The 21365-nt window shown below is 42.6% G+C and overlaps 1 pseudogene; it reads left to right on the top strand.

Moving 5' to 3' along the window:
• Window positions 1-384: 384 nt before the first annotated feature.
• On the top strand, window positions 385-20756 carry LOC150018027 (large ribosomal subunit protein eL24 pseudogene; annotated as a pseudogene).
• The last annotated feature ends 609 nt before the right edge of the window (window positions 20757-21365 follow it).

The raw sequence follows: 21365 nt of genomic DNA, 5'->3' as shown, positions 1-21365 counted from the left end.
GGAAATGTTAAAATGAAAAAGAAACATTTCCAAAAATTTTCAGTACAACTTTCCAATTTATCCCAAAAGGTATAGTTGAAAAAAGCATATATTCTCCTTGATGTCTTGTTTTATCAAAGAACTACACATAGACTTAAGGATCAGAGAAACAGTTCAAGATCCCTAAGAGACCAAGCCTCACACTGTGAGACACCCACCACCCCACGTTATGAGGCTCCTCAGTCCTTTCGAAAGAAATGACCCTAGGAGATCCTTAACACTGACTTTCATTTTACCCCGGTCCCCACTGATTGGGTTTGATGGGAGACTTGACCCACGGAAAGCTAATCTTTATCTTAGCCTGAAGCTTATACGTTGGGCAAATGTTAAGGAAACATTGCTTAAATGACAAAGGTGACGAACTGCACCAATCAGATTCAGGACACAGATGGTAAGGGAGAAAATTCAGTCTGTAGCAGGAGAGATGAAATGACAATAGCTGAGGCACCGGGATGGAATGCTAGGGTTCTATACTTAAACACCTGGGAGGTAACAATGGCTACATAAACACCTGGGAGGTAACAATGGCTACATTTGCCTCTGGGTCACCAGAGCTGTTATGAGATTTGTACATTGGCTGTGTCTTAGAAATACTCAAGTCTCAACGAAGCCCGGCCACGCAGTCAAGATGCCTCTTATTTTTGTATGTATCCTTCCAACAAATGCTCCATTACTAAAGAAAACCTTAGGAGTGAGCTTGTTCACCCATAGAGCTTTACTGATCCACTGCCCTTCTAGTTTAGAGAAAAGAGATTGGAGGTGTAATGTTATGTGGCTACATGCTAGTAGGTCTGGGGTAGGGGCAGAGAATTTACATTTCTAGCAAGTTTGCAGGTGAGGTTGAAGTGGCTGATCTGGAAACTGCATTTGAAAAACCACTGCTGTACAAGAGTGATTCTCAAACTTGTGTACCTATTGGAATAACCCATGGAACTTCAAAAAATATCTCTACCTGGGCCTCAGTCCCATATATTTGATTGAATTGGTCTGGAGTTTGGCCTCATCATTGAGAAGCTACGTCCCTTCTGGCTCAGTGTAGGGATCGCTCAGAATTCAACTAGGTAACTGATGGTTGATCATGTGTCAGTTTGGCTAGACCATGGTATCCAGTTTTTGGTCACGCATGACTCTTGATATTTTTGTGAAGGTATTTTTTTAGATGTGATTAACATTTACATCAGCTGACTTTGAATAAAGCAGATTTCCTTCCATAATGTGAGGAGGCCTCATTCAATCAGTCAAAGGCCTTAAAAGATATGATGTAGCCCAAAGAAGGAGGAATTCCACCTCCAGACCACCTTCAGACACAAGCTACAACATCAGTTCTTTCCTTGGTCCCCAGACTGCAGATTTTAGGCTTGCCAGCCCCCACAATTGTGTGAGCCAATTCCTTACAATAACTTTCTCTCTGTATATACATCTTGCTTTCATTTCTCTGGAGAACCCTGGCTAATACAATAACCTAATTAGTCTCCATTCCAAATTGGTTCCCAAAAGGGCTCTGGCTCTCACTCAAAGAGTATAAACCCTTTACTAGATTTTTTTTTGTTGTTGTTGCTATATCTAGCTTTAGGTGAGACAGTGAATATATAGCTCAGTCATTTCTGACTTCTTTATTCTGTTCATATCAAATCTATTTGATTCCTCCTTGGGACATTGAACCCATTTTAGATTTTTTGTTCCTTTTTATTTTGTCTTCACCACCCCAGTTAAAAATGAATAGTGTATTGTATGCCAGTATCAATTCCCCTTCTCAGTGCCAGCGCTAAATTTAACTTTGAGCGGCCACGCTTCGACTCTCAGTCAATGTCGTTCAGGTAGCATTAACCTCTTTTTGTGTTCCAGGGGTGGGTGCACCACCAAGCCCTGGCCTTTGAGGGTGCAGCATCTTTCTGGCTTCAGAAAATGTTTTAAGGGCAGGTACATGACTAGCCAGGCCAACCAAAGCCAATAAACATCAGCTTTGAAGGAGTTGGAAAAAAAGAGATGCTGTTTTTCAATGAGGGTTGCTAAGCTTATAGGCTTAAGACTGGATCTATTGGTGGCTATTCTGAACAAGATTTAAGAAGAATCTGCCTTAGAATGAAAACATAGGCGAAAGCAGAAGCCAAAGTCCAAACAGACAAGATTTGGGTACATGGATCTAGTTGTGTCCAAAGTCAACCCTGAACATTTCAGTTCCTTAAGCCAATCATCTTCACTTCTTTCCCATGACTATCCATTAAGTGAATACAAGGTAGTGACCAGATGGAGAGTAGCTCTTTTGATATGAGGATAAAAACCACCAGAGTGCAACTAAAATGACCTGTTTAAAACTCGTGCCTTTGGAACTTATATAGAGTAGTGTCCCCCCCTTATCAATAGTTTTACTTTCTGCAATCTCCGTTATTCAAGGTCAGCTGGAGTCTGAAAATATTCAATGGGAAGTTTCAGAACTAAATAATACATAAGTTTTAAGTTGCATGCCATTCTGAGTAGCCCATGATGAAATCTTGCAGGGCCACTCCTTCCCATCCAGGATGTGAATTGTCCAGCATTTCCACGCTGTATAGGCTGCCTGCTCATTAGTGCCTTACTAGCCGTCTGGGTTATCACACCAACTGCTGTGGTATCACAGTGCTTGTATTTAAGTCACCTTTATCCTACTTTACAATGGCCCCAAACCTCAAGAGTAGCGATGCTGGCAATTCAGACATGCCAAAGAGAAGCCGCAAAGTGCCTCCTTTGGTGAAAAGGGTGAAAGCCCTCAGCTTCATAAAGAAAGAAAAAGAATCATAAGCAGAGGTTGCTAAGACCCAAGATCAGAATGAATTTATCCATAAACTTGTGAAAGAGGAAAATTTGTGCTAGTTTTGCTGTCATACCTTACACTGCAAATGTTATAGTCACAATGCATCTCAAGTGCTTGGTGAAGATGGAAAAGGCATTAAACTTTCTCATAGGTATGTTTTATATAGGAAAAAAACATAATATGTATGCCTGAAACTATCTGCTGTTTCAGGCGTCTGCTGGGGGTCTTGAAACATACACCCCAGGACTGGTGGGAGGAGACTACTGTCTATTTCAAGGAAGGAGAGCAACCAGCTGTGACCGACAGTCACATCTTTATTCCCCCAAATCCTTGCAGAATCTTGTCACTCATGGACCTTAACTAGCCTTGATGAATGTAGCATGGACTGTGGTAATTTACCACTGGGGTCTGAGATTCTATAATTAAAAATAAGAGGTTTCTAATTAATAATAATAATGAGACTTATAATATCAATGCTTGGTATTTTGGTTGGTATTACTTGCTTTTAAAGCACTTAGAGAGTTTGAAAATTGAATACTTGAAGCATTCTCTCTGTAATTCTATGTTTCATAGATAGAATTCAGTTGTAGGTGAAATGATCAGAAATTTTTAATAGCTATATCTGAATTAATTGACTTTTCAGGCAATTGAAAGTATATAATTGCCTCAAATTTGTGATTTATAATACATCAGTAAGAAAGTTAAATTTAAGCATTAACAGCTCTGGTTCTTCTTCCCTCTTCCCTTACAAAGACAGTCTGTGTGATTGAAGGGGAAGATGTGAGACACTGGTTTCCTCCAGACGAAAAGGAACGTAGCACATAGTTCAACATTTCCTGTATGTCACTTCCAGTGACACCAGTGTCAAAGAAATTAAATGTATAGTGACTTCCAGGTACCTGATAGCACTTTAGAAAGCTGGAATTCTTACTTTTGATAGGGCTATTTAGATGCTTTCATCATTTTGATGTTCTACTATATTAATGTATTTTTAAACCTTTTTTTTTCATTTTAAAATTAGATAAAGTATAGATTATCCATGTCATGAATTTCATAGGTTCAAATATTTCTAAGTTTTCTGTTGCAAACATCTTTATATGGATATCATTGATTTCCTTGTAAAAGTATATGCTTCTAAAATGTAGATAATTTAGAGAAATATTTGGTTTGCTAAACCTTTGGTGTTAGCCAAAACTTCTGTAAAAATAAAGGCACTTGAGAGAAGGAAATTATTTTTATACTTCTACATTGTTGACTCTTAAAACTAAAATGAGCTGATTCTATACAATTAATAACTGGGACAATCTAATAATAAAATAGCAGTTCACACATATTGAGTCTAACTCTTAGCAATGTGTTACCTTTGTCAGGTGTTATCTCATTTCACTTTTACAGGTGGCAAAATCTATTAGGTCTTCTCACCTGCATCCCACTTAGATGCTTTTTTTTTTTTTTTTTCAGTATTATGATTTAACAGATGAAGAAACTGTGACTCAAATAATTTAATAACTTACCTAAGGTCACATAGCTTATAAAGAAAGAGAAAGAAATCAAATGTGATCTATTGACTCCAAAATGCAAATGCCGAATGAAAACTGGCAACTTCTGGTCAAGATAGAGGCGTAGGTACCCACGGCTCGCCTCCTGCACAACCACAGGAAAAGTTACAACTAAACTACAAAACAAATATCACCCAGAACTGTCAGAAAATCGAGCTGTATGGAAGTCTAACAACCAAGGAATTAAAGAAGCCACATTCATTCAGGCGGGTGGGAGGGGTGGAGTCACGGAGACGTGAAGTCATGGAGACATGGAGACACAGAGATGCCAAATGGGCTGTTCCCACATCCACACATGGTGGTTAAAAATCAAGAGGGATATGTTGGGAACAAGGGACCCCAGCCTCACACCAGACCACCCAGCCCAGGGTTCCAGTGCCAGGAAGATAAGTCCCTATAACTCCTGGTTGTAGAGGCCAGTGGGGGTTAGGGTGGCAGAGGAAATTGTGGAATTCTCAGGCATCTCCTCTTAAAGGGCCTGCAATGGACTTAGTACTTACTCAGACTCACTCCCTCTGGGGTCCAGCCCTGGGGCAGCAGCTGGAAAGGCACCAGTGGCATACGGGGAGAAACTGAAGTGTTTGGCATCAGGGCAAGTGCTGAGGGACAGCTTCCTCCCAGACAAAACTCCAAAGGCCAGGCAGCGGCCATGTTCCCCTTCTGAGCCCTCCCTCACAGAGAGCCATATATTTGAGACTCCATCAACTTAGTTCACATGGGTTTCCCCACCCTGGAAATTACCTAAGGTTCCACTCCATCCAACGTACTGGTGTGCTTTTCTATATTAGGCCATGCTACTAAGACTGGAGCGGGGGCGGGGGAGGTGCTCAAAGCAGCTCTACCAAATACATAGAAACAAACACAGGGAGGCTGCCAAACTGAGGAGAAAAAGAAACATGGCCCAAATGAAAGAACAGATCAAAACTCCAGAGAAAGAACTAAACAAAATGGAGGTAAGCAATCTATCAGATGCAGAGCTCAAAACACTGGTTATTAGGATGCTCAAGGAACTCATTGGGTACTTCAACAGCATAAAAAAGACCCAGGCAGAAATGAAGGTTGCAATAAGTGATATAAAGAAAAATTTACCAGGAACCAACAGTGGAATGGATGAAGTCGAGAATCAAGTCAATGATTTAGAACATAAGGAAGAAGAAAACATTCCATTAGAACAGCAAGAAGGAGGAAAAAATCCAAAAAAATGAGGATAGGGTAAGGAGTCTCTGGGACAACTTCACACACACCAATATTTGAATCATAGGGGTGTTGCAATGAGAAGAGAAAGAGCAAGAAATCGAAAACTTATTTGAAAAAATAATGAAGGAACACTTCCCAAATTTGGTGAAGGAAATAGACATGTAAGTCCAGGAAGCACAGATAATCCCAAACAAGATGGATGCAAAGAGGACCATACCAAGATACATAATAATTAAAATGCCAAAAGTGAAAGATAAAAAGAGAATCTTAAATTCAGCAAGAGAAAAGCAAAGAGTTACCTACAAAGGAGTTCCCATAAGACTGTCAGCTGATTTCTCAAAAGAAATTTTGCAGACAAGAAGGGACTGGCAAGAAGTATTCAAGGTGATGAAAAGCAAGGACCTACAACCATGATTACTCTATCCAGCAAAGCTATCATTTAGAATGGAAGGGAAGATAAAGTGCTTCCCAGACAAGGTAAAGCTAAAGGAGTTCATTATCAACAAGCCATTTTTATATGAAATGTTAAAGGGACTAATTTAAGAAAAAAGAAGAAGAATAAAACTATGAACAGTAAAATGGTGATAAATTCACAACTATCAACAACTGAATCTAAAAACAAACTAAGCACACAAGCAGAACAGAAACAGAATCATAGATGTGGAGCTCATTTGAATAGCTACTAGTTGGGAGTGGGAAGGGGGAGAATGGGGGAAAAGGTACAGGGATTAAAAAGTAGAAATTGATAGATACAGAATAGGCAGGGGGGTGTTAAGAACAGTATGGGAACTGGAGTAGCCAAATAACTTATATGTATGACCCATGGACATGACCTAAAGGGGGAGGATTGCCGGAGTGAATGGGGTTTACTGGGTAGAGGCGGGCAAAGGGAGAAAAATTGGGACAACTATAATAGCATAATCAATAAAATATATATTTTAAAAGTCAGTGATAGAAAGTAAAAAATAAATAAAGATGAAAAGCGAATAATGTGTTGAAGATGGTTGTATGAAACACAGAAAACCCCTGAATTCTTGATGATGTGGTGACATTGAACTGCTACATCAAGTTGGAAACTACTCATTTCTAGACTTTGTTGTGTGAGATAATTAAGTCTTCACTATTTCAGGGACAACAAAAACAAAAAAGCAAAATTAAATGCCGACCTATATTCATTGTGTTCTTTCTCCATTTATCTTATACATATGATGTTCTTCCTACTCGGGACTCATTGCGGCTATTTAAGTCTGATGGTTTAGGCATTATTATAGTTGATTACTACAGTATTATTAGAGTCAGGTATTACTATAGGTTAGTTAGTTAAAACTTTTACCTACTTCTGGCCCCAGCACTCAGCCAACTCCATAAAAATGGAAAATTATTTCTCTGCCAGTTCCAAAACATTTTTCTAACTCCATTGTGAGCAGTCACTTTGAATAGTAAAGGGTACACATGATGAGTGATAACAGCCTTTCCTTGTCATTGGGCACAATCTTTTAAAAATACTTTGTATCCATTTTCATTGTATAATGCCTATATGTCCAGAAGAGGGCGATGTTTCACTACAAACTTCCTGTGAAACTTCTCTGACCTGCTTTGGAGAAGATAACCATTGATAAACCAAATTTCTTAAGGTTGAGTTAGAGTGCTATTTGCTTAAGTGCTTTAAGAGGAAAATGTCTCTCTTAACGTAGAGAAGAAAAAAATTTTCTTTCTCAGCCACCTCACTTTCATATAAGTTGTTCTTTCTACTGGAAATCAAATATTCTATTGAAGTGTAGATCGTAGTGGAAGTATTCCAGAATCAGTCGATATTTCCATTATAAGTATTTACAATCCAGAGAAAAGAACATGCGCTTTGGTGTTAGACAAATGTGAGTTTGAATGCTGTTTCTACTACTTCTTAAGCTTTGTGACTTCAGATAAATTACTTGGTTTCTAGAAGCCTCAATTTCCTTGCATGTAAAATGTGAATAGTGGTACCTACATGGTAGAGGTGGTGTGAGGTTACGAGTCTAATACAGACACATGATCAATAAATGGGAAGATTCTCAATTTCTGAATAAGCAACCAATCTGAGCAAAATGATATGAAACTTGCCTTTAAGTGAAGCATTGGTCATTTCTACTGTGTTGCATAAAAGAGAGTGCTTGGCGCATATTATGTAGTCAGTAAATTTTGTTGAATAAAATATTTTAAAATATGAAGAGAAACCATGAAGTCCAAGATAAAACTGGAACTGGAGTTTAACAGGTGTGTTTCTCCTTTCTTCCCTTTCCTTCCTTGTCCCTGCTAAAAGATATCATTCCCTCCTTTCCTCTTTGAGTGGGGAAAGTGAGTTGGACCAAGTAAGAATCAGGTTTGGGGAATGAAGGCAGGGAAATGGAAATATAAGGAAGTGTTGTGTGCACTGTCCTCTGTGTTCTCGTTGACGGGCAGGTAGTCAGCTGCGGAAGGCAGGCAAAGGCCTGGGGCCGCAGAGGTGCGGGGTCAGGAGCCTGGGCCCCACCTGGCCGCAGCCATCCTGGTCAAGGCAGCTGGATGCCCAGGGTTGCCGCACAGTAGCTCTGCGGCAGGGCAGCCCTCAGCGCGCCGTCAGGGGTGCAGGCCAGCAGACACGCCTGCCCTGTCGTGGTCATTCTGCCCCACTCGTTCCCCACTCCTCTAAAGGATCCTCGCCAGGCCGAGCCCGGAGCGGCATCCAGGAGGGCAACGGCCAGTCCTGTCGCTGTGCCTGTCCTTGGCCTTTGGTCTGGGCACTCACAACCCAGGCCCCGCTATGTCAGCTCTATCATCCCACGGAGGTCATCCCGACCAAATAGCCAGCAAATGTAAATGAGGACACAGCTTTTCAGAGGGAAATCACCTCTAGATGCCAAACGGGGCTGCTGTTGGGGCTTAAAGTCAGAAATTTTGTGTAAGGCTGTTTGTCACATAACAAAAAAGTCCGTGAACTAATTTTCCAGCAAGAGGGAAACAGTTGAACAACTAAATGGTATAATATTTATCTGTCAATATAATGTAACCAAATACATTTTTTGGAGACTATTTAATGACAGGGGGCAATACCCGACATAATATTAAAATTTTTTAAAGATAAATAGGACAACCTTATTATTTTTAAAGCAGAAAAGCAGAGTGAGAGATATGCCACAATGGTGAGAAAAATTTATTTTTGATATAATATCATTTTAAATTTTGTCTGGCATTTCTTCTACAATTTTCAAATTCCCTATACTGAATACTACTGTTCTTATAACCATTACTATACAGCACTATGAAAAGGTGGTGGGAGTTAATATGTTAATGAGTTGTAACCCTTTCTTGCCACATAGAGGATATAACATATAACTCAATGGTTGAAGGACCTTGGACAACTCTCTTGACAATTCTTACCCTCAGTTGTTGCTACCTTAAAAGGAGGATCATTTAATGGAGGAGAGGGGACTTCATGCAGTTGCTGTGATGATTAAGTGAGATGATGTTTGTAAAACTTTGCTTAGCCCAGTCCTTTGTATGGAGGAAGCATTCAATCAACTATAATCATGATTAAAGAGCAGAATAAATGACTTAGTTACCTAATTTCAGCCCAACTTTGCTTATTGTTTCATCTCAAAAATTTGGGGCCAGGAAATGGACATCAGACCCTACTGGAAAATGAACCCCTAATGGACAAATGATAAAGCAGGGAAAGTGTGATTCTTTGGGAGTGGGAGACAGGACGGCCCAGCTGGCTCTCAGAGGGACTCTGCCTGTGATCATGCTCGCTGAGGAGGAATGGACCAGCACACTGACTTTGGCTTCTCATGCGTCAGAGAGGCGTAGGGAGAGCACAGTACCCAGACTTGGGCAGCAGTGAGGCCTCTTGGTGGGGCCGTCCAACTCAGCTCCCACCACTGAGACCTGGAGGTCTGGGGCAGCAAAAGTGAATGTGAGCCACATCATCAGAGATTTAGGTAAAAGGCTTCAATTAAGAGTTTGTAATAGTGTTCTAGGAAGACAGAAACTCCAGAGGTAAAATGCTATCAGCCGAGTGCCTTCAGAGTAAAGCCGAAACAAAGAGCTCCTGTGAATATCTATGCAAAGGCCACCTGGGCAGAATCTGACCATGGCTGGGCTTGCCAAACGTACTTCACCCTCCTGTTGTCGTACCTGACACCGCAGTTCCTACCTACATGGCCTGAAGCTCCAGAAACTGTGTTTCAGGCTTACTGGGCCCATCAAGAATTGTCTGAAAAATAGGTTTGAAGAATATAAATAGAAACAAACAAACCTTTATTGTTGCTTTTCTTTGAAATCTAGGAAGAAGGTCAAAGACTGTTTAGCTATTTTTTTATAGTATAATTCTGAGCCAGGTCCTGGGCTGAATTGTTAGCCTTAAACAGCCGTGTGAGCTCGGTGCTTCGATTATTTCCATGTTGCAGACGATTGGAAATGCCACGGGATAGTGTTGTTTTGTTCACGCCTTTGTCTCAGAGCCCACAACACTGCTGGCTCAGTGAATGTATGTTAAATCAATGACTGAAGCTAAGCGATATGCACAAACCTCACAGCTGGTTAGAGGTGGAGCTGGGGTCACTCCTAGGCTGGCCTGACTCCAGAGGCTGAATTCCTAGTCAGCGCCTCTGCTTACCTCTTTCCTCCTGACTGCTTATGTCTGGGAAAGAAGACAGGGCATGTTGGTAGATGTGCCTCCCTGCATGACCCTTAGGGTTGGCATGTCCTTGGAAATGACTGGCTGTACAGTGGTTTATCCAGGGTCACTATTTAGATATTACTCATAATCCAGGGCTCCTCTGGTCTTGGACTATGTTTACATATCAGCTGTGAAAGTGGAATGCTTCTGTATAATGTAATTCTCTAGGCTTTCGGTAATACAGAATAATAAATCGTAGGCAACTTACCAAAAGTAAGTAGATACAAGTGATTGTGGTTCTAGGATCACTTAGCCGTTGCTCGAGGGTTTTGAAAGTCTCTTGAAGATGGGCGGTTGAGGGAGTTTCTCCTAAGAAATGATCAAGATTAGAACTTGGAAGTTAAACACAATTCCTATAGAATTCTTCTACCTTTCAGGCTCTATCTACGCAAAGGTGAAGAGATTGAGTTTGCATCTCTCACTGTGATTAACATAAAGCACCCTGTGTTGGTTGAAAAGATTCATTATCTGGAGAAGTTAAAAGGGAGGACGGACAACTTCAATTTAGATAATTGTTGGATGTGACAGAGTGCTCTTCAGACAGGTGTGTGGGGGGCGGGAGTTGGGAGAAGCTTGTCCACTAAGCTCTGCAAAGCTGTCACAGCCCACAGGCAGCAAATGCCTAAGAGGGGGAAGCATGACATACAGGCTCAGAAACCCTGAGTGTTAGCTCAGGCTCCATTATCTACCTCCATTACCTAAGTAGCCTTAGGCAAAATCACTCTGTGTCTTTGGGGTCAGTTCTGTCATCTGTAAAAGTGGCAGTGACCATGCCTGACTTTCCGGTTACAAGGATGCAGTGAGATGGCTGCGAATGCCTTGTAAGTGCTCTGTACAAGGCTTGGAATTATCATCATCATCATCATCATCATCATCATCATCATCATCATCATCATCACTACACAAGCTTTAAGAGGTCTCAAAGATGAACAAGACATTGTATTTCCATCCAGTCTTATAGAACCTGCAGTTAGTACAATCTTGAGGGTCTCTTAAAGGAAAAGAATTCAAACTTACAAATAATAATTTGATACACTGCATTTGAAAAGGCCTTGTTAGGTTCCCACCAAATGCACTTCTGCCTCCACGAGAAGTGGAATAATAGTTGTCAGGAGCGTGGACTCAGGGAGGCATACTACCTGGGTTCAAATCTTGGCTTAGCTGTGTGGCCTTGGGCAAGTTACTAAACCTCTCTGTGCCTCAGTTTTTCATCTGTAAAAAGGGTTGTTGTGAGAATTAAATAACATGTAGCAGCGGTGGCACATAGTATGAAATATAAGGGCTTACAACCCCCAAGTTTTCTTCACCTCCTTTCAAGAATCTTTTCACCTGGGAGAACACAAGATAACAAGGGCAAATGTTACTTAAGACAGAACGTGGTGAGTGCTGTGAGGAAGGACAAACCTTGAGTTCTAGGGCAGAGGAGGACAAGCTATATCTACTGGACAAATCAGGGAAGGCTTCATAAAGGACAAACAGGGAGGCTTCAAGAGGCAGCGCATTCCAGGCAGAGGAAGTAGCCCTGACACAGACTGGGGGACCCAGTGGATGTATTGGTGATGACAGAGGTCTACACTTGTAGACTAGAGAGGAAGTGGGAGAAGACCCCAGAAAGGCAAACTGGGCGATAGCGTGAGGGCTTGGGTGCCTGGAGGAGGAGTCGTGGTCAGTGGAGAGAGGGTTAGAGCCTGTGGCTTGAGGAAGGAGAACCCAGCAGCTGGAGGCATGGGGTGGGGTCAGTGCCTCTGAAACATCTTGGCAACAGGTAGGTAAGAAAGGTCACTGGAGTCCTTCTACATTCACAAGCCAGACCGCACGAAATAGGCCACCAACAGCATTGGGAAGGGCTATCATTTCTTTCAAGTCTGATGAGAGAACCTCCGGTTTATAGTTTTTACATTTCTCCCACTCGTGTTAGTGGCTGAATTGAGTTTCTCATTCCAATTCCATCACTATGAAGGGCGGACAGATTTCTGCCTATGAGAGAATGGAATCGTCACTCATCCCAGCCCAGGTCATGTACCCCTGGGCTCTGACCACAGGGCTGAGAGGGCTGCTCTGGCAAAGGCGTATTCTGTCTCCTAGTAGGAACTTGTCCCATCCCTTCTCATTAGGACTAACGTTTTGCAAGACATCTTTTGCTGTCACCTTTTAGGGTGCGTTTTCCTGGGAAAGGAAGTGCTTTCACACAGCTGTCGGCATTCAGTTATCTCCCACGTGGGGGGCGGGGGCGGGATGGTGTTGTATGTGGCACACGGCACAACCCGCACAGCCCAGCCACGGGTCAGGGCCTCGCTGCAGAGGGCATCTGGGGCGCTGCTCCCAGGGGCTTCCACCCCTCCTGGAAAGGCGGTTGCTGTGTGCCTCCCTGCGGAGTCTGCCTCCCCAGCCTCAGTTGCCTGGGAGTAAGCATCTGACCTCAGCCCAGCCAGTCCGCAGCCTTCCCTGGAATGTTTAGAATCGAAATGAAGGAGAGGATCGGCCTCCTCCGGGTGGTGGGATCTACAAGGTTTGAATATTGGGAACACCCACCAGCCAGATTCCCAGTATATGGAGGAAGATGTCTACATAGCAGAGAAGGAGGCTCTCCCAGGAGAAAAGCGAAATGCTGGTTAAGTCTGAGTGCCTTTTCCTTCTTTCTGAGGACTGACTCCACCCTGGTTCTACTTTAGCTTAAATGTGATACCCTTTCTCTCCCTGGCTGGTTTGGCTCAGTGGATTGAGCATCGGCCTGCGAGCTAAGTGTCGCTGGTTCGATCTTCCAGTCAGGGCACATCAGAGAAGGAAAACTCTGACTCCAAAAAACCTCCGCTGCCTTGCGGCATACCTCTTCAGGGGAAAGGCTAAGGGAGTAAACCCCGACAGAAAATCCGGAGCCGGAGTCCCTAAGGCGGTTTGACGTTGTAGTCAACACCGGCAACTCCTGCGGCGCACCTGAAGCCAAGCTGTATTGACTCCGTCTTTCCCTTGGACCCTTCAGCTGCGAAGAGAGGGGGGGTCTGCTGCATGGGCAACAGCAGACCCTCCATATCACCCTGCCCAGGCTCTGTAGCTTCAGCTTCACTGGAGAGGACACTCCAGCGTCATCGCAAGATGTCGATTCAACACGGGAGGAGACAGATACCGTGTCACTCCCGAGTCGGACTGCACAGCCATTCTCGGCGGTGCAGATAGACTCTTAAGAAGCTACACCATCGTCTCTCGAGACGGACGGCTGCCGACGACGACGACGATACCCTTTCAGAAAGTTCCTTCTTCTTTTTCCTAGACCATTTGGAGTTGGGTGTCTTTCACTCTGGGGCCTGTACCCACGCTCTCTCACCTGTGCTCATCAACGAAAACCTACTCAACCTGTCTCCCTTCCTTCCCGGGTACTAATGGTTAAACGGATGACCTCATCGCTGCTGACAAAGAGAACATGGCCTTAAACCTTAGTAATCACAGGAAGTGCTTACCTACTGCTTTTCAAATTTCAAAAGAATTTTTCAATCAGTGTTTGCCTTGATCTACAGAAAGATGCAGAAAGACAGGCCAGCTGGTCTTCTCCTCACTTTACAAGTTCCCTTAGTTATTTTCTGCCCAAACCTGAATTTCAACTTCCATTTCTTGCTTCCAAATCGCATATACTTCTCCCAATCCCATTGTCCCTTAGGAAGTGACCCAATTCTTAGACTTCCTGATATTGATGAAGGTGAATGAGGAAGATATTATGGTCAAGAGAACCTTCGTAGGGTCCCCAGAACTCTCTGGTTAGGCAGCTTTCTACTTAGCCTGCAAGGAACAGGGTAGTACAGTTGCTTATGTTTGGTGGACCCAAGGGAAATAACACAGGACCAGGGTAAGGTGAGGCCAGTGAAGTGTGAAGGGAGAACAACTTAAAGAGATACCTTCTCTCCAGGTTATGCAAGGGCTTGCCCTGGCCCCATAATGTCATTAAGGTTAGAGCTGCGAAATTCAGACTCGAAGGGCATGTGAGATACCTCCTGAAATAAAGGCATCTCTTCTAGTAAGTGTTAGGAGATGTGCTGAGTCGAAGAATGAGATGACCGGAATCAGACATTGGCAGTCAACTCTGTCTTCCCTAGCACCTAGACAGCATCGCCTTAAAACCTTTGCTCAGTGCCTGATTCACTTGGATAACCGTGCTCTTAAGAAAACAATTTTTTTTTCCACTCACCTGGCATACTAACATCTTTAAAAGTAGACTCTTAAGTGAAGGAAAATTATAAGTTCTTTTGGAAACCTAGTAAAAGCCAAACAAATACTGAAAACCAATTTTTTTAAATCCAAAAAGGAGATCCTAGAACTAATCTATCTTGAGTTTGATTTCTGTCCCTTTTGGCTCAAGAGTCCTAAGTATTATTGTACCCTCTTAGGCTGCTCTCACAGATCAAAACATACTTACTCTTTTTTTCCCCCCCTTCCATGTACTAATGGTTTATCAGATCAGGAGCTTAAAACTGATAGAGCTTGTGTGGCTTTTCTCAAGGTCATACGTCCATTAGTGAAATAGCCCGGATTGGAATCCAGGTCTATACACTGATACACAGTGCTCATTCCATTGTATCATGAGTCATATAGAGTAATGGACTGAGAGTAAGTGTCCAAGCTACAAAAAATTGTTAATACTCGTCACGTCATATATGCGCGGTACTTTAAACTTTTCTGAGTACTTCAGCATTTCATTTTCATCTCGTGAAAATTTGTAGGGTAGACTCTATCTAAGATAAGAAAGTTGAAGCACAGAAAAATGACATGACGTGTCTGAGAAAACATATTGAGGTTGTGGCGTAGATGTTTTCCTCCTCCACTGCTCTTATTTCTTCCCTACCAGACTACGTGACAAGCCAAACATGATCTAAAATTACTTATTTAACAGCCACTCTGTCCCACCCTGTATTGGTTATCTGTTGCCACATAACAAATTACTTTTAAAATCACAAATACCTTAACTCACTGCTTCTGTGGGTCCGGAGTCCAGGTACCACTCATCTGGGTGCCTCTGACTTAAAACTGTCTCCCGAGGTTGTCAACTGGGGCTGCAGGATCATCTGCAGGCTCAACTGAGGGACGACTTGCTTCTAAACTCTTTATAGGCTTTGGTTCATCACAGGGTGTTGGGCCAGGGCCTCGGTTCCTCCCTGGCTGTTGGCTGGAGATCTCCTTCAGGTACCATGTGGCTTTCTTCAGAGGGAGCACCTGAGAGAGCAAGACCCGGAAGCCCAAGGCACCAGCCCCAAATCCTTTGTGTAACCCAATCTTGGAAGTGACATACTATTACTCTTGCCATGTGTTATTCATTAGAAGCCAGTCAAAGGGCCCAGCCCACCGTCAACCAGAAGAGGTTACAAGAGTGTGACTCTCAGGAGACCGAAACCACTGGAGCAACCCTAGAGGCTGCCTATCACACACCACGGGCCCTGAGTTAAAATCACACCTTCGAGAAGCCAGAGGTGAAATAACTCTAGAGTTAAGTGTATTATCCTTCAGGTTTTAAGGAAAAACAGTTAAAAAATAAATAAATTGTAAAGCAAAAGGGATTATTCATCCACAAATTATAGCTGGCAGCTTGTTTGATATTTTGAAACCACTGTGCAAAGAGGACACGTATCCCGGAGGGACCGATCTGTGCCTCTGCCATCCATCTCTCCATCTCCTCAGAGCATGCTAATTTCATAGTTGGATTTTTTTTTTACCCATCCGAACTGAAAGTCTTGCCTTCCAGACAGCACAACTGAATGACACGGCCTGCATGTCAGAAATTGCTACTGACATTTCCATTTTGCTTAATTTTTGTCTTTCTTTGATAGTATTATGGAGAAAATTTACATATGAATAAAAAGCAAATAGTGCATGTCAGAGTAAGCATCAGGGAATGTCAAATTGTTTTTTTCCAATTACAACTCTATTTCAAATAGGGTAATGCAATTAAAGGATAATTACTAGAAGCACAAAGCCAAGGTTACAATCAGAAATGGTTACCCTTTCACTTTAAGTCCTGTCTTGCTAAATAAAATATTCCTGAGGGGCGAGTTGCTGTTTGAAAATAGAATACAGTCATCCAGGAACAACCAAACACTTGGCAGTGTTGACCAAAACATCTATTTGTACATAAATACAAGTGTTTAAAGGAGAGGAAAAGACAGTAAAGGTGAGCTGCATTTTCCGTGGCTTCATCACTCTGATTAATAATGTGATAAATTAGTTGTAGGATGCAATATTAATTAACAGTATATTAGTTGCATTTTATTGCCAATAACATAACAAGCTCTGAAATAGTAGTCGGACTAAACTGCTGACGTGGGCTTTTCTACAAACTGAGCTGTAGTTTGATTTCTCATTTGTCCAAGTGAAGCATCAGCAGCTGAGTAAAACCAATTACCACAAAACCCACCAAGCCCTCGGCAGCAACTTAGTGCATCTGAGCTTTGCCCAAATATTATTACTTTCAAATTAGAGCCTGGTCGGAGATGGGGCACTGAAGAATTTCTACTGCTGAAAATAACTGAATATGGCAGTCTCATTGTGCGACACGTCGCAGAGGCAAATAGAAAGCAAAGACTCCCTCCAACTTCAAGACATTTTGAATCCATGACTGTCCACTCCCGAAGGCAAGCCTGGAGCTACAAAAGTCAGGTATGAAAAGAGAGACATTTTCCTGACTCCCTCCAGGAAAATATGTTGCAAGAAAGTTTCCAGGCTGTAGCATTCATGTTTGAGGTGAAGCCCTGGTTTGGGTGGGGGACACTCAAGGAAAAAATATGCAAGGCCAAGAATGGAAAGGAAAATGGAGAGCCAGACAAGGGGCAGTATCTCCCCTCAGTGTATCGTGAGGAACTCCATATCACAAAAATTCATCAGGTAAAGAGAGAATATTGAGTTAGCATATGATATGAGGACTTAAAACAAGCATGATAGGTTCCTGAAGAAATCCCTGTTTGTTTATTTATGTACTTAGCTCCCCCAAACCCCTTAACTTCTGAGCCTCCGTCTGCCTGTCTTCTGTCTCTCTCCCCATCTCTCTCCCTTTCACATACATACAGTCATTTTCTATCCGCTCATCTTGCTCGGTTTCATTCACAGCACTTGTCACTATCCTAAATTACATTTCAGGTCATTGATTTATTCATTTACTTGTTTATTGCATGTATTTCCACCAAACTGTAAACTGCATGAGGTCGGGAGAAGTGTCTGTCTGTGCATTGCAGAACAGTGCCTGGCACACAGTAGGCACAGAAATAGTTAAATCAAAGAATGAACCCATTCACTTAACAATTACCAAATGGCCAGTGTCTACATGCAAAGGATTCAAAGGTGATGATAATCATAACTATCATCCATTGGAGTTTCCTAAGTGCCCTCAATGAGCTAAGAGCTAAACATACGGTAGCCTATTTAATCTCACAACAACTATGTAACACATGTGTTTCTGTTTGTTTCTTGTTTGTTTGTTTGTTTGTTTTTTAGATAAGGGCATAGGGGCTCAGAGAGCCTGGTTTACTTAATGCCACAGAGCTAAAAAGAGGTAAATCCGTGAATTAAATGACTTGCCACTCTGACACCAGGCATTGTTGTATTCAAAGATGAATAAGACACAAACATCGTCCCTGAGAATCTCACAGTTTTATACATTAAGTTTGAAGCATCGTTGTCTTAGAAGCACGGCCAGTGGGAGAATTCAGCAATGAACCCCAAAGGAATGGAGATGGACATTTGCCATTCTGGGAACTTCAGGAACGGCCTCTCTCCTGGCAGGATCTGGGGTTCCACACTGTTTTGCCTGAGTGAGGTCAGATGCTGCTAGAGGTTCGTGAGAGCAGCGTATATTCTCACATTCCTGGTTCCAGGTCTGTATGTGAGCCCAGCAGCTGTCAGGGATCCTATTTACTTTTAATAAATCTAACAAACAAATGATACATAAGTGGTAAGTCTTCTGCCTCAGAGAATCCAGCAGGGGCAGGACCCAGCCAGGTGCCTGCGAAGCCAAACTCTTTTCCAGCATTTGTAACTGAATTCTAAACAGCCGACACCACACTCCACAGTCAGTTCAGATCACAGAGTTTCTATGTATTTTATAGTTCACAAAACTATTCCTCTCTCTCTGGTCCTCTGGAATAAAGAAAGTCCCTCAGCCTATTCATTCCATGAATTAAAAAAAAAAAAAGAAAAAAGGATTTTTAAAAGGTCTTTCTCTGTTCCAATGTTGTTCATGTCCTTTGACCAGAAAGAGTTAGAGAAAAACTTCAGGATTGATCTGAGAGACGCCGAGCCCAGGTTCCATTAAAGTATATTAATGCCAAGGTCTGTGCAATTAGTGAAAAGTCAATTCCCATTACTAGTTAACACTATTGAATATCTGCTTTCTTTAATAAAAAGCCATGTCCAGTACAAAGAGAATAAATCAATAGGTTGGCTGCATTTAGATCTATTCTGCTTTCTTCTAAATGCACAGAGAAACTCCCTGTCAGAGCTCCACTGTCTGTCTGCCAAGCTCAGTCTGAGAGCTGGCAGCCAGCCCTGACGTCTTTGCCTGGAATCTTTCATTAGCACAATCTTGCCTTAGCTCCCATTTCTCTAATCAGAAAATTTGAGTTTTACCCTGTGCTTAAAAAACCCTCTATTTGAGCTTAACCTTGATCTGTCTCTGATTTTGACTTATTCAGAAAACAAGCTCTCAGCAGCTATGGATAAACTCTGAACCCCAGCGCTGGCTAGCATCAGCCCTCCCCCACAACCTGTTACAAGGGCCGAAGAATCTTTAGGGGCTGAAAGGGTTTGTACCTTGAGGTACACCCTTTCCACTGTTTTACAGCTGGATAATCCTATCTGCTGCCAACTTTGGAGGCAGCTGCAATATTCCAGATTTTCAGTTGTGAAGAGCAAAATAAGATACACCTGTCCCTTGAATCTCCCTAGTCCTCTGGTTTCCCAGGACCACACGCAGAGGAAGGACACATTCACCCCTCTGCATGGAGGCTGCCCCTCTGTAGCTAAGCCTGGCTGCTCATCTTCTTCAGTGTGGCCCACAAGAGGGGGAAAGCTGCTTAGCCACTACTTTCATTATAATATTAATATTTAGTTTATTACATATTAAAGGACCCTTTGTACCCCGCTGCCTCTCATATACTTACTGACTATATGTAAGTTATCCTTAAGTTGGAATATTCTATTCCCATTAAAGATAATTGTAGTTCCCCAAATCATTTTATCTTATTTACCAGTGTGCTCAGTCTTTGGCTGAAAAAGGATTGATATCATTTTCCTCAGCTCAGGTTCACTGTGAAGAATTATACAATATTCTCTTTTTAAATCTTTTGGCCCTTATTGTTATCCGTTGGTTCAATATTCACTGGTTCAACATTTCCACACACTCTCTCCCTTCCCAGAGCATGTGTTCTGAGGGATGAGTAAGCTTGGTGGTGATAATAGCTCGTGTCATGGCTTCAGAAAACATTTGAATCCCATTTCTTTCAGGATTCAGCAAATCAGGATAGATTGGTCTAGGTTTTTCCACGACTTCAGGTCTATTATTTCTCCACCCAAGAAAGTGGACCTTTCTAAAAAAGTGAGAGCTGGCTGAGGAGCCTCCACCTGCTTATTCCTGCTGCAGGGATCCTTGGAGCTTCTCGCCATGGTCCCCCTCCTCAGCCTCAGGTGTGGTCTGCCAAGTCAGAGGATCACACACCAGTCCCTACACCGTGAACCACTGAAGTTGCCCACGGCGGTAGGAGAGTGAAAGGAAAGACTTTCCTGTGCCACTTCATGGAGCAGCCTCAGGGGGTGAAAATAACTGAAGCAAACCGTGGCAATTAATACCATACTAACCCAAGGTGGGGAGGTGTTCATTGGTGAGGAGACATTTATGGCTCCACAAATAGCCAGTTTTTCTTCACATTCAAGGTTACAGATTTTGAAAAGGAAGGTTGACTAGATGACAAGGAAAGATTGAAAAGTCATCAGATAGCTCTTGACCATCTCTCCTTCTTTCTGGCAGCCGCAGCCAGGAAGGCTGAGCTGTGAAGTTTCAGTGGGTACAAGCTGTACCCCACACAGGAGGCACTACGCTCAGGCAGACGGAAAGGCTTTCCAATTTCTTAATGCCAAATGTAAGTCAGCATTCCTTTCCAGGAGGAATCCTCGACAGATAAATCAGACTGTCCTCCATGGAGGGAAGCCCAAAAAGGGACAGTCGGAAGAAATTCAAACGAAGAGAACCTGCCACACAGTCAAATGCCAGAGGCCCATCACAGGTGCATCTCTCGCTGATATAATGGCCGAGAAGAATCAGAAATCGGAAACTAGGAAAGCTCAATGAGGACAAGGTATGAGGGCTGCCAAGGAAGCAAAAAAGGCTAAGCAAGCATCTAAAGAAACTGCAATGGCTGCTGCTAAGTCCCCCACAAAAACAGCATCTAAGTAAAAGATTGTGACGCCTGTGAAGTTTTCTGCTCCCCGTGTTCGAGGAAAATGCTAAGTTGTCAGATCAGATTTTTAAATAAAGGCCTGACTTAAAGAAAAGAAAAAGGCATCAGACAGGTTAGCAGAGTGTTCTCAGATGCCTCTGCCAAAAGGATATTGACTAAGAAACCGGTGACTGGATCAAGGGACCACTGATCTTTGTCATCCCATGTAGATGACGGCTGTCTGCCTGGCCAGGGCAGTGACTGAATTCCCATTTTGGGATGGAGTTCACAAAGCAATAAGCAGGCATTCTCTAGAAATTAATACAGGATGAAGTATGGTAATGAATGTTGGGAAATGAATAAATGCAGTCCCAAACAATCTGTCTGTGTGATGTTTCTATTGAAAAACTGCCTGTTAAGGGTTTGGCAGTTGTCTTTGGTCCTTTAGCAAATCCAGCTGTGATAACCCTGAAATAAATAGCAGGAGGCAGAACTGGATTAAACTATTTCACTTTTACAAAATATAAACATACGTTTAGAAAGTTCAAAATTCACAAAATTGCCACAAATGCCATAAACCTTATGAAACATCAAGCAGTCAACTTTTCTTGCCTCCAAGACATGTGGGAGAAGTGGGGCTAGGAGTGCTCTCAGAGATGCACCCCCCTCTGGACATGCTG

This window comes from Furipterus horrens, unplaced genomic scaffold, assembly GCF_987537825.1.
Source record: "Furipterus horrens unplaced genomic scaffold, mFurHor1.1.pri manual_scaffold_2, whole genome shotgun sequence".
In the NCBI taxonomy this organism is placed as follows: domain Eukaryota; kingdom Metazoa; phylum Chordata; class Mammalia; order Chiroptera; family Furipteridae; genus Furipterus; species Furipterus horrens.
Note: the sequence above shows the minus strand (reverse complement) of the source record. Positions and strands in the feature narration are given on the sequence as shown.